Source organism: Gymnoscopelus braueri, assembly GCF_963280865.1.
Source record: "Gymnoscopelus braueri genome assembly, chromosome: 12".
NCBI lineage: Eukaryota > Metazoa > Chordata > Actinopteri > Myctophiformes > Myctophidae > Gymnoscopelus > Gymnoscopelus braueri.
Genome location: NC_137614.1, coordinates 15,364,412 through 15,377,164, shown reverse-complemented (window position 1 = coordinate 15,377,164; position 12,753 = coordinate 15,364,412).

Here is a 12,753-nt window from a genome sequence, read left to right as displayed (position 1 = left end):
GGAACTGGGAGAAAGAGAGGAGGTTCCTGTCCTCTGGCTCTGGCTAATGAAAATCCCATGGTCGTGCATCCGTGCTTCATGGTCATTGTTCGACCACCTCTAATTCGATCACGGCCTCGGGTCACGGGGACGCTTCACCAATGGTCCCCCATCCACTCTAAACACATTTAGGGATTATTTATTTTTAGCGCTGGCGTGCGTCCAGTGCATCGGGGCCTAGCTGATATCCAGATGGTTTTGCTAAGGTGCATGTTTATGGATTCCTGGAGCTTGTGAGTAAGGAGCGAGGTTTCACCGGCCTGTCCTTCATTAGGAGGCAGTCAGAGCAGAGAGGCATTCATCACGATAGACGGAGCTTTCATAACCCGGGGTTCCTCGTACACAGAGCACTCTCTCACTGAGCTACTGTTCAATCTCCTGCAAAAAAACTTCTCCCTCATCAACTTGGTACACTATAATCTACTACGCTCTGTTTCAACTTTGAAGAAAAACTAGGCTAAAAGTTGGGCATAGGCTATTCAGCTGAATCTGACTGTATACCCTACGGCCAATCTCAAAAGGTCCACTCAGTCATTTTTAACAAATGCTCTTTCACATTGAGTTTCACATTAGTGAAAGCTAAGTAGAAGACTTAATACAAATAATAAAAATAAGAATTTTACTGTCTTGTTCTATGACTCGTTTGTAACAGTGCAAAGCTTGCCTACGTTTAAACTAGTTTTTGATTATTTGTAGAAACCATGTCAATTCAGGGACATTTTGAATTAGGTTAGTCATGTAAAAGTGAAATACATTTAGCAGATGCTCTCCAGAGTGACTAACACATTCCAAGATTGTATAAGGTAAATGGTCATACATGGAGAACAACTAATACTGGTGCCTACTGGTGAAATCATTAATACTTTTAAATTGGCACTAGATCAGCCGCAGATGGATGGACACATAGAGCAGTAGACACTCTTCTAGATGGCTTGCCCCTTAGGTGCCACGCCTTAAATAGGATATACCAGCTTTAATATCAGCAAATAACAGTAATGTTAAGTTGATGTGCTAGCTTGCAGTGCATTTGTCTTTGGTCTGTCTGTATCTGTTGTCGCAGGTTCGATTCCAGGCCAGGCCAGCAACGTGTCAATGTTTGTCCCTGAGCAAGACTTATAACCCCTAATTGCTCTCATAGTGCCGCACAATGTCTGCTCACTGTTCCTAGTGATTATGGATGGGTAAATGCAGAGGACAAATTTCACGTATGTGCAAATATACAGTGACAAAAAACACCCCAAGGAGTGGGGCCTATATTGTGTTATTATATTATGTCTTGATTGCTTGCCAGCCACTTCCAGCACTATGTTCTATGGGCTTCAGCAAATACTAGACCCAGTACCGGCAGCTTCAGCTTTCATACTCGATTGAAACAATACTGTGTATTATTTAGGGCGGCCATAGCTGAATGGGTAGAGATCCCACCTGGGACGCAGATTGTCAGAGATGGCAGGACGTCCTTACCGTTTCATACAGTATCCGCCAGTCTCTGGCAAAAAGAATCCTAGCATTCAGGGGTGCATCAGACAAACTCTTCCAACCAGATAATTTAAAATTACCGGCAAAATGTGATCCTGTTATGGAAAATCCTCTTAAAGATGGAGAAACACACGCTCATTACCATGGGTGGAGAAAGCCAGAGATTAAGGACACTTCCTTGGCTTTGTGAATGTCAGGATACAACAGGCTTGAATCTGCCCACTCTGTCATAATAGGTAAACTGATGAATGAACTGAAGATTCCATTTGAAGACTGTAGAGGGCAAGCATATGGTAATCCTCAAAAGATGCAGTTGTTTTCTTGTGGCTTGTACAAATCCTTCTTTTCAGCTGGCACACAAAGATGGAGTGTTTTGAACGTTAACATAACCGTGAAGTCACAGAGTAACACATGATGGGATAGTAGGCTCTAAACTGCTCATGCAATCAGGTATCTGGGATTCTGGAGGCCAGGTGCCTGGGTACTGGACTTCCTAACTACAGACCCCAAGTGGTCAGGGTAGGTGGGCAATCACCCTTCTACTACCCTCACCCTAAACACTGGAGCCAGGCCAGGGATATGTGCTAAGTCCTCTGCTGTACTTTCTGTTCACCCGCAACTGTGTGGCCAAGAACAGCTCAAACACCAATAGTTTGCTGATGACAAAGTGGTGGTGTGCTCTATCACAAATGACAATGAGAGGGCCTATCTGGAGGATGTGGCCTGACACACTGGTACCGGGAAAATAGCCTCTTCCTGAATGTCGGAAAGACCAAGGAGATGATCATAGACTTCTATAGGCAGATTGTTGTTGTATTGTATTGTTACTGCATCTTAGCACAGTTCTGCTGAACGAGTCCTACCAACATTTCGCTACTTGTACTTGTATAAGTAAGTAAAACCCTTCTTGATCTTGAATCTGTCTCAATGCAGCAGCTGAATATATCATTGACAAATACACAGGCCTGTCTAACCAGGAAACTGGACCCTCTGTGGCCCAGACAACAGCTAAAAGCATTTTGGAAATTGATGTGGTGGCTGTTCTGAAAGAGAAGAGAGAGGCTGAGAAACAGCAAGAGACATTTCAGCTACTGTATGAGGCTCCTGATGAACCAGTGACTGATGGACTGAAAAACCTTGAAGTCAACTACTTAAATATTGTGGTCAACTCTGCTGTGTTCAGAAACATAAATAACGCACATCCTCCGTTCCTTGGCGCTGAGCTTTGAACTGTAAAAACAGTAATAATAAAACAGAGATATGGCTCGCAACTCACTTTGATGCTCCAGGTTTTATTTCACAACAAACAGCTGATACCACGTTTCGACCCTTTCAGTCTTTTTCAAGTACAAACAAGAACAGGAAATGACCTATTTTTATACAGGAACAAATGATTTTGGTTACCAGCCCCACCTGGTGATCAGGGGCGGTACCAAGACTTAATAAGCATTTTGTCAAGAGACAACTTATCACATTTCATCTTTTACATTTTACAAAGTATTTTTAGAACATTTTCTTGATTTCTTACAACCATTTTTTAGAAAACAGACTTTAGTAAAGATACAAGTTTTAAAAACAGTAGAAGACTCAATTCATTTGATTCAACAGACAGGTAATAAGGACTATGCTTACTATCTGCTGACAAATATTTTCCAAAAAATATTCCTCCAAAAAATACATTTCATGACATGCATTTCTCAAGAGATACTCCTTAAAAACTATATATCTTTTGACCCGGTCCAGATCCTAGCCACTGTGTACCACAAATTACAAGCAAAAACAACAAAAAGAAAAGAAAGGTTAACGTTTTACAATCTACACATACACAACTCCCTTCCTTGGCTTGTTTATAAATATGGCCTAATATCAAAGTCCTCATTGAGTCCTGTTGGTGCCATGGTTTTAAGATAATGGATCCACCATACTTCCCTCCTCAGTAGGAGATTGTCTATATCTCCCCCTCATCTCGGAAGATGCACTTTCTCTATTCCTAGGTATCTTAAAGATGAGACATTGTGGTGTGCCTTTTTAAAATGTAAAGCTACTGGGCTTTTTTCGTCCCCATTACGTATTGTACTCCTGTGTTCAGCAATGCGTGTTTTTAATGCACGTGTTGTCTTACCCACATACGCTTTCCCAAATGGACATCTAAGTAGATAGATTACATTATTCGTTGTACATGTTATTTTGCCTCTTATTTTTATCTCTTGCCCCGTTGACGGGTGATAGAAAAAGTTGCATTTTTCTGTAAAATGACATTGGGCACACGAACCACAACGTCGATTACCATCTGGTAAGTCATCTAGGAAAGTGTGGGGTTTTTTAGGAGGTAGATCTGATTTCACCACAATGTCTCTGATATTATGTGCTCTCCTGTATAGTAGCCTCTACTCTGCTGTGTGACATAAATTGAAACACTCAACCAGGTGAAAACAAAATATGTCTCCTTCAGGTGCCCAGTGAATTTTAATTTAAAGACTTACTGCATGGAAGCCTAAAACACTAACATTCAAAGATGACTGTGCCATCAGCAGAATGGATATGGCACACAAAATTCTTAATTTAACTTCCATCCAGGTCTAGATTCCAAGCCAATAGTCATAGAATAAAACAACACGCACACACGCATGCACGCACGCACGCACGCACACGCACGTGCATGCTCTCTCTCTCTCTCTCTCACTCACTCACTCACTCACTCACTCACTCACTCACTCACTCACTCACTCACTCACTCACTCACTCTCTCTTTCTCTCGCTCTCTCTTTCTCTCGCTCTCTCTCTCTGGGCCCAACAGGCCAGTTTGGGGATCCAGCTCTGTTGCCATCAGATAAGATGACTGTCTTTGAATTGCGTTCCTTTCTCTGTGAGGCTGTGAATGCCCAGGCCATAGAGAGAACAAAACACTAATCACACAGCTGTACTGTATGCTGGTTCCTCCAACACTCAGTGACTGCAGGTAGAAGGTACAAACATGTTTATTGTAGAGAGGGCAAGATGGTACAAGCCAGAGCGGATGGAAATGTGCTATCATGGCAGAAGGCACTTCTCTTGAGAGTGTTTGGGGATGGCTGATTTATCTTGTGTGCATCGATTCACAAAAGGTGCATAGTCACACCCAGCTCAGAGTCTAAATAGTTTGATTCAGGCCAGGTGTGACTGCTTAAATGAGCCATCACCCACACCACCGTTTTATTTTACTAGTATTTTGAGACTGTATATCCACATATGTGTATATGTAAATGTATGTTTATGTATGTTTTGCTACAATATAACCAAAGCTAATTGACATGACTGGACTAATTACAATTACTTATTATTTCCACCATTTTGTATTTTCTACAATTTCTTATTTATGTTCATGTTATATTCACATATCTTAACATTCAATACAAACTACTCAATAACTATTGAATTGTTTGTTTATGCCTCAATTTGTTCTGTATAGGTTCAGACAGCGTGATCTAATATGAGAGTGATGACACTACCGTTGACGTTACTCTCTCTTCTACACTCTGGGCTAAGATGGATCAAACTGTTTTAAAGGAGGGATGACCATAGTGGGAGCACTGGGGTGTCAGGTGCATCTGTGTGGCCATGGCAAATGGCCACACAGGGCTCACAGGTCAGAAAGTAAGGCCCCTTGGCAGAATTTTGCTTAGGGCCCAAGGGAGGTCAGGCCTGGCTCTGGCCACCTGTTTGTTTTTCCAGTGTGTGTGTGTGTGTGTGTGTGTGTGTGTGTGTGTGTGTGTGTGTGTGTGTGTGTGTGTGTGTGTGTGTGTGTGTGTGTGTGTGTGTGCCTTGTGACACATCCACATCTACTTTGTTAGAAAAAATATATTTCATTCACAACAGATCAAAGGATTTCAGCCTGTGGTGTTTCTAATGTCATGATTTCACATATTTAAAGGATGAAATTATTGGTATACAAGAACCAGCAATTCCATAAAATATAAACCTACATCAATTAATGGATCTATGGAACTGGTAACCGGAACGCTCGCCCCAAAACACACTCGCCCCCATTTTTTCCGTGGACCGCGGATTGTTTTGCTGAGGTTTAAGGTTAGGAATAAGTTTAAGGTTAGGCTTAGTTTCACTGAGGTTAAGTTTAGGAATAAGGTTAGGTTTAAGCATAGTTTTACTGAGGTTACGTTTAGGAATAAGGTTAGGTTTAGGCATAGTTTTACTGAGGTTACGTTTAGGAATATGGTTAGGTTTAGGCATAGTTTTACTGAGGATACGTTTAGGAATACCTGGTGGCGGCCTTTCCGAGGTCGCCGGCGCTCGCTGGATTTGACCTGGGGCGAGCGTTTTTGGGGGCGAGCGTTCCTGTATTCATGGAACCCATGCACAAATTCAGATCCCAGGAGATATTCTTGTAACAATTTATCCTAAAATTGGCTAATGGGTGGGTGTTGGCCCGTTGGGCGGACGGACAACATGCACTGATGTCAGACACAAACAGAAACCGTTGCCTAACAACGCAGATTTACGCATGTGATAATTCCAGCGTATGCTTGATCAGTGACAGATTTAAACAAACAAACAGACTTCTTAACTCAACAACATTGAAAGTGGTGGAGGTGGTGGGGTGGTTTCCTATAACTCCATGTTGATGAGAAAGGTTGCGAAGATTGTTCGTCTTAAGGCTCCGCCAGAACACTGTTACACTGTGCATTATTTTAAATCTGTAAAATAATGTTGAATATAATGGCGCAATTCATTTTAAATAGTCTGTAAAAAGAATGGTCAAGGGTTCTTTGTTTTTCATCATTTTTGCTCTCTGACATTGTGTGCAAAATGTTTAGACAAACAAACAAAACAAAAAATCTAAGCTAAACTTTTACCATCTAACTCCTACCCCAAAAACCCTTCTGGAACATGTAATTTCGAATTTTACGTTTTGGCAGAGCGAGTCAGTGTCAATGTGTTGCTGACAGAATCGTCACCAACTCATCTCTCTTGGATATTGTGGTCGCAATTGTTATCTTGCACTCCAGTGTGCCGGATGACGCCTTGTTTGAGGTCACACAGAGGACAGCGACACCCCACTTCCCACCCCCCCATCCCTCACAGACCGGCTTCGGCTTCCCAGAATGCACCTCTCCAGCGTGTTGACCCTAGGGTCGGCAGCTGTCAGTCACAGCCTCAGCTGGCTTGGCGGCTTCTGGACATGGACGGGAGGATGTGAGGGAGGCCTCTGAGAGCGACACGGCCTCTGCATATGGGATCATCTCTGTGCATTCATGGCGAGTAATTAAATTAGCTATCCCTTCTCCTATTCTAATACAAACCTCAGGTTGAATCACCAGCCTCTACGTGAGAGGAAAGGCCTCAGGCGGCGATAGCCACACAAAGATGGTCGCATATGCTGACAATATATATGTTCACTTCTAAACAGAGTTGTGCTTCATACTGGCTCTGGCTGTCTATAATGCTTTGTCTGATGTGCTAATAATCTCTCCCACTACATGCTGTTGGAGAATCACAAAATTGTGAGTGGAGGTCAGATCTTAGTTCCTCTGTTCACATAACAGTCATGTCATTATGTTTATCTACTAAGTTGTGGTCTACAGCCTTGCCCTGATGCTCTTTCGCTAACGTCTGATGATTCTTCCATCCAAAGCCTAGCTTTGCATAATAAAGCAGGTCAATGCCTCACTACTCAAATAATTTAATTACAAAACTGTGTGTGTGTGTGTGTGTGTGTGTGTGTGCGCGCACGCACGCACACACACACACGTATACACTTAAAAGTGTAGGTGTTTGTGTGTGCGTGCGTGCGTGCGTGCGTGCGTGCGTGCGTGCGTGCGTGCGTGCGTGCGTGCGTGCGAGCGAGCGTGTGTGTGCGTGTACGTGTGCGTGTGTGTAAGGATGTAAGGTGTAACAAGGTGTGACGAAGCCCTGCCCAGTGACCAGACCAACAGGGGATGCAGGATGTAGTGGAAGGAGGGGTGCTGGTGGCCCCAGGGCCACAGGGTATAGAGTGAGAGTGTAGGGCTCAGAGGGGTCAACCTTATCCTGGCTGTCTGTGCCCAGAGCCAGGAGGCAGTGGGGGAGACCTGGGACTCTCAGCAGGCTGAACTGATTTCCTGTGCAGGGTCATGCCAGGGACAGGTTTACCCGGACGACCATGCATGCCGAGTTTAGGACCCAGGGTGTTCCGTCTTCCTAGAGGGGAGCTGGTTACCTTGTGGAGACAGTTTGGTATTGTTCTCTACAGTTCAGTGGTGTTTTTGGCTATACTTATATGTTATCAAGTCAGTATAGCTATAGCCATATCTCAGGTTGAGTATAGGATCTAGTCAAAATATAATATAGTTTAAAAAAAAATCTTATAGGAAATCATTTTACGTGGAGTTGGGGCTTCAATTTGGTGTGGTGTAAGTTAGATTTCTGTCTCTTTTTTTCTTCTGCAAGTTGATATTTTAATGTTTAAAGTTGGCCCAACTTTAAACATTAAAACCAAGGTGTAAATGGATATCAATGCAATCTAAAAAGCCATTGATATACAGAGGAGACTCTTGACAAATACCGTAGGCTACTTCCCGTATCTTCGTATCTACCAATCTCTAACTCTCTTGACGCAAGATTGATATAAACACTGTTATACCTGGGGGTGGCTTGGAGATCACAGCTCAGACGTTCTTCCTCTTACCCACAATTCTGGAATGCATTTACTCAGCTGGGTTCTAGAATTCAAGAGTGCTTTACTCTACTGCTGCAGGCCACAGAACAGAAGACATGCTTGTCATAAGCTTTGAGAAACACATGCCTGTCCCATCTCTCTCTGGCCATCCTAAAGTGTAATTGTGTATTATGACCAGTGGTGTAAAGTAACTAAGCACATTTACTCAAGTACTGTACTTAAGTAAAACATTGAGGTATTTTTTATACTTCCAATTTTCTGTACTTTTACTTCTACTCCACTACATCTCAGAGGCAAATATTATACAAATATTATACTTTTTACTCCACTACAAATATTTGAAAACTTTAGTTACTAGTTACTTTGTAGATTTAGATTATTATTACAAAACATACATTAACCACTTCAGCCCTACATATATTTCTGCCATTTGAAAATAGCCGATTTACAAGTTCACAATGCTTTGCAGTGTGATGCATTGTGAGCTTGTAGATCTGCTATTTTCAAAATATTTTATACATTTGAAAACTTATGAAATGGGACATTCTGCTTAAGGGGTACTTTCTACTGTTGGTACTTTAAGTACATTTTTATACCAATACCTTTGTACTTTTACTCAAGTACATTTAGAATTCTGGACTTTTACTTGTAACAGAGTATTTGATACTTTTACTTAAATAAAGAATGTGAGTACCTTTCCCACCACTGATTATAACAAAGAATGCCATGTTTCTCATGCCGTTTTAATAAATTACCTAAACTGAGGTTGTTGAAGAATATACTCCGTTTGAGGGAGAGTAGCCTACATAGAATTATTTAGGTTATTAAGTTGACAACAGTTTAGCTCTCCATGCAGGCCTTTAGCTCTGACCCGAACATGCTAATTCAAGTCATGTTGCACATTAACGTCATTAGCCCTTATGTTTAGGCACACAAATCATTTGAAAGGTTAACGAAGCCTGTCTTCTCCGTGTAAGCGGTCATGTCTTTGTAATTCATTATGCAGCATGCACCAGATAACTCTTTTTTTTATTCACAACATGCTTTGGCTTCACAACATTTTTTAGTCAGTTGTTGAAAATGAAAATAAAATTTGAAAGCGTTTTGAGTACATACTAGTATATGGACCAGATTGCCTTTAATGAGAGTCAGAAAATGTTTTTTTCTGTTCACTTATAATGTAAATTCTTTGCCCACAGAAATATGCGTCCAACTTCTTATAATCAGTAACAGATAGATTTTTATACTATTTTGATGTTGATATAGGTTTTGTTTTGTTTTTCTTTCTTTCTTTCTTTTTTACTATGATATCAGGTATCTCTTAAAAGTAGTGGAACGAAGTGGTTCCGTTCACTTTGGAACCATCATTCAAAATGCAATGTTAACAAAGCCAAAATGCTTTGCTGCTGCATCCTCCAGTCCTCGCTATTTGGATCTATTTAAGTCGGTGGTTTTCATTTATTCGGCATTCGAGCCATGGACCATGCACCATTTGATGAGTTTGGCTCTCAGACCCAAAACTTGGACAATATTTTATTGTCGTTGGATACGATTTTGTCCACAATTGATGTTACCATAGGAGAGACGACAGGCAAACGTTGATCAAAATAACAAGTCTTCTACATTCTGTAATTGTGTAGACTTCTTGTAAATTAAGTAATGCAGATGTAACAATAATTTAACTCTTCAGAGCGTAAAATGAAACGGGTCCATTTGGTTTCATTTGGTTTACACTCTCAAGAGTTAAAGATCTATCTAATAAGGGTCCATTGGTTACCAACTCTCCATCATTTAGCTGGGGACCAGCTTGAACCCCCTCAAGGACCACCGGTTGTCCCCGGACCACTGGTTGAGAACCACTGATTTAAGTGATTATGCTCGCATGCTGCTGACACGTTTAGCTTTCAGAACTGAAACATGGAATCAAATGGGGCTTCTGTCCCTTTCCCGAGGTAAATGGAGCCGGTGTTTACACACTTGTCCATCAGCTGGGGGAATGGAGGCCAGCACGCAGCCTCAGGTATATCCACAGAGATCGTGAGATGTCCTCAGAACCCATGTTACCATTCCTGGACTTGGTAAGTGCACTGTGTTTAGACACGGCTTGATCAGATTGGAGCTCACATGTCAATATCAACAGGTTCAGAGGCAGGCTTTAATCTCGACCCTGCAAAATGACAGCATTCTCTCTCAGTGGCAGCTGTATGTGTCATTGTATTTTACAAATGAATTCGACACTAGAGTAAAAATGTGTTTTACTTTTGATATTGTATTCTTTTTTTTTTGTATCTAAAAACTAAATGGAAGATGTCAAGTTAAGTGGTTCTCAACCTGTGGGTCGAGACCCCACGTGATTTGGGGGGGGGTCCCCAGATGACAGTGAAGTGACAATTTAAGGACTTTTAAGACCCTTTTAATACCTAAAAAATATTACCATTACATCATCAAAAGTAATCAACAAACTGTACTATGAAAACATGGTCAAACTAACATTGGCCAATTTGTCAAATAATATAAGAAAGAGGCCAAATATTTGCGAGGCCTTGTAGATCTGCTATTTTCACAATATTTATCTGGGGGGTCCCCAGTTCAAATATGATTATTTTTGGGGGGTCACAGCCTGAAAAGGTTGAGAACCATGCACTGAGTTAAAATACGGACTATAAAATACGGAAGAGAAAAATTACAGGGACGTTGTAGGCTATTTATTGAAGGAAAAGTGGAAACGTTTTGATTAACTTGACTATAATATAGGCTACAAACTGCCTTTCTTATTTTAAGCTATTCAACAGGCCCAATTATTTACACTATGCAAGGTAACGAAACATATATTTGATATTGAATAGGGTTATTATTATGAATGATCAAATTAGGCTATAATTTGTTCTCTCTACTGCCGCTGCGTCGCATTTGTTTTTGCGGCGTGATTTAGAAAATACTGCAATCGAATAATCTGTTCATTTAAAACAATATCCTAATAAATTGATGTTTTGAGAGAACAGATACAACAATTCTCTATTGCATTAAGCTGCATGATATAAGTTAATTTCATTAAAAATTTCACAAGTTACGAAACTCATTTTAATGCTAGGCCAAATAAATAAATATGACACTATCAGTCTTTTATAAGTCTATTTGTCTGTTGCTGTCATTATTATTATTATTATTATTATTATGTTATCCATAATACCATTAATTTATTTGAACACTATAGTGTCCGGGTCTGTAGCTTATCTATTTCAAAGCATATGCTATAGAACTTTTTTTTTTTTAAATATCTTTTGCTTTTCTCCGGCAAATTCTTGAGCTGATACTAACTAACTTCTTACATCTCACATAAATAAAATACATACAATTATGCTTAAAAATTACATTATGTTTTGTCTTATAAAGTTATCATTCTACTGGTCCATTTATATAACTGGATTAGTTTAGATAAAAAAGCCATGAATCCACGAATTGCAATTAGATTAATTTTTTCTCCCAGAAGAATTTGTTTATGAATTCCTAACCTTGTGTGCATATTTTCAAGATGTAATGAAACACTTTGATTGCAGCCAAAGATACACATCTATTGTATTTAACACTCTTAATAGTGCATGAAAAAAAAATAGGAAAGGATATGGGAATAAGTCTCCACATCTCTTTCGTTTTAAACCATGTGGTATAATTGAAATTAACATATTATTACAGTCAACATACGTCTATTTTAATATTCGTTAATACACAATTTATAACCAAAGTAGCCTTGTTTCCACCTATATCGAGAATAGGAGTTGCAATTGCTTTAATCCGCCGTGCGTAACGTGTTCTGCATGCGTGCCGTGCGTAAAAGTGGCCGTGCATGTGCTCCCTCTGTCCCATTTGTTCTGGTGACTATAATAGTATATGAAATAGGAATTAAATGGTTAATTGGAGGGACAGAAAACCACGCGTGATTGAATTCTTGGCGGATTATATCAGACTGGCTGTCAAATATCCCTCCCCTTCACCCCTCCCCTCTCCGTTTCCAGTGATGGAAGAAGTACTCACATGTTTTACTTAAGTAAAAGTATCTATACTGCAGTAAATATACTCAGTTACAAGTACAAGGCTAGTATTCAAAATGTACTTGAGTAAAAAGTGCAAAAGTATCGGCATCAAAATATACTTAAAGCACCAAGTCAAAGTACTCATTGTGCAGAATGTCCAATTTCACAAATTCAAAATGTATACAAAATCTTTTGAAAATAGCCGATCTACAAGCACACAATGGGTTGCATGCATCACATAGCCTACTGTGAGCTTGTAGTCTATAGATCTACTATTTTCAAATGGCTGTAATATATAGGGCTGAAGTTCTTAGTGTGTTTTGTAATAATAATTAAAATCTAGAAAGTAACTAGTAACTCATACAGTATAATTGTAGTGGAGTAAAAGTAGGCCTACAATATTTTCCTTTGAGATGTAGTGGGGTATAGAAGTAAAATGACTGACAATTGTAAATCCTGAAGAAAGAAAAAAAATACCTAAAAATTGTACTTAAGTACAGTACTTGGGTAAATATACTTAGTTACTTTACACCACTGTCCGTTTCACGGGTC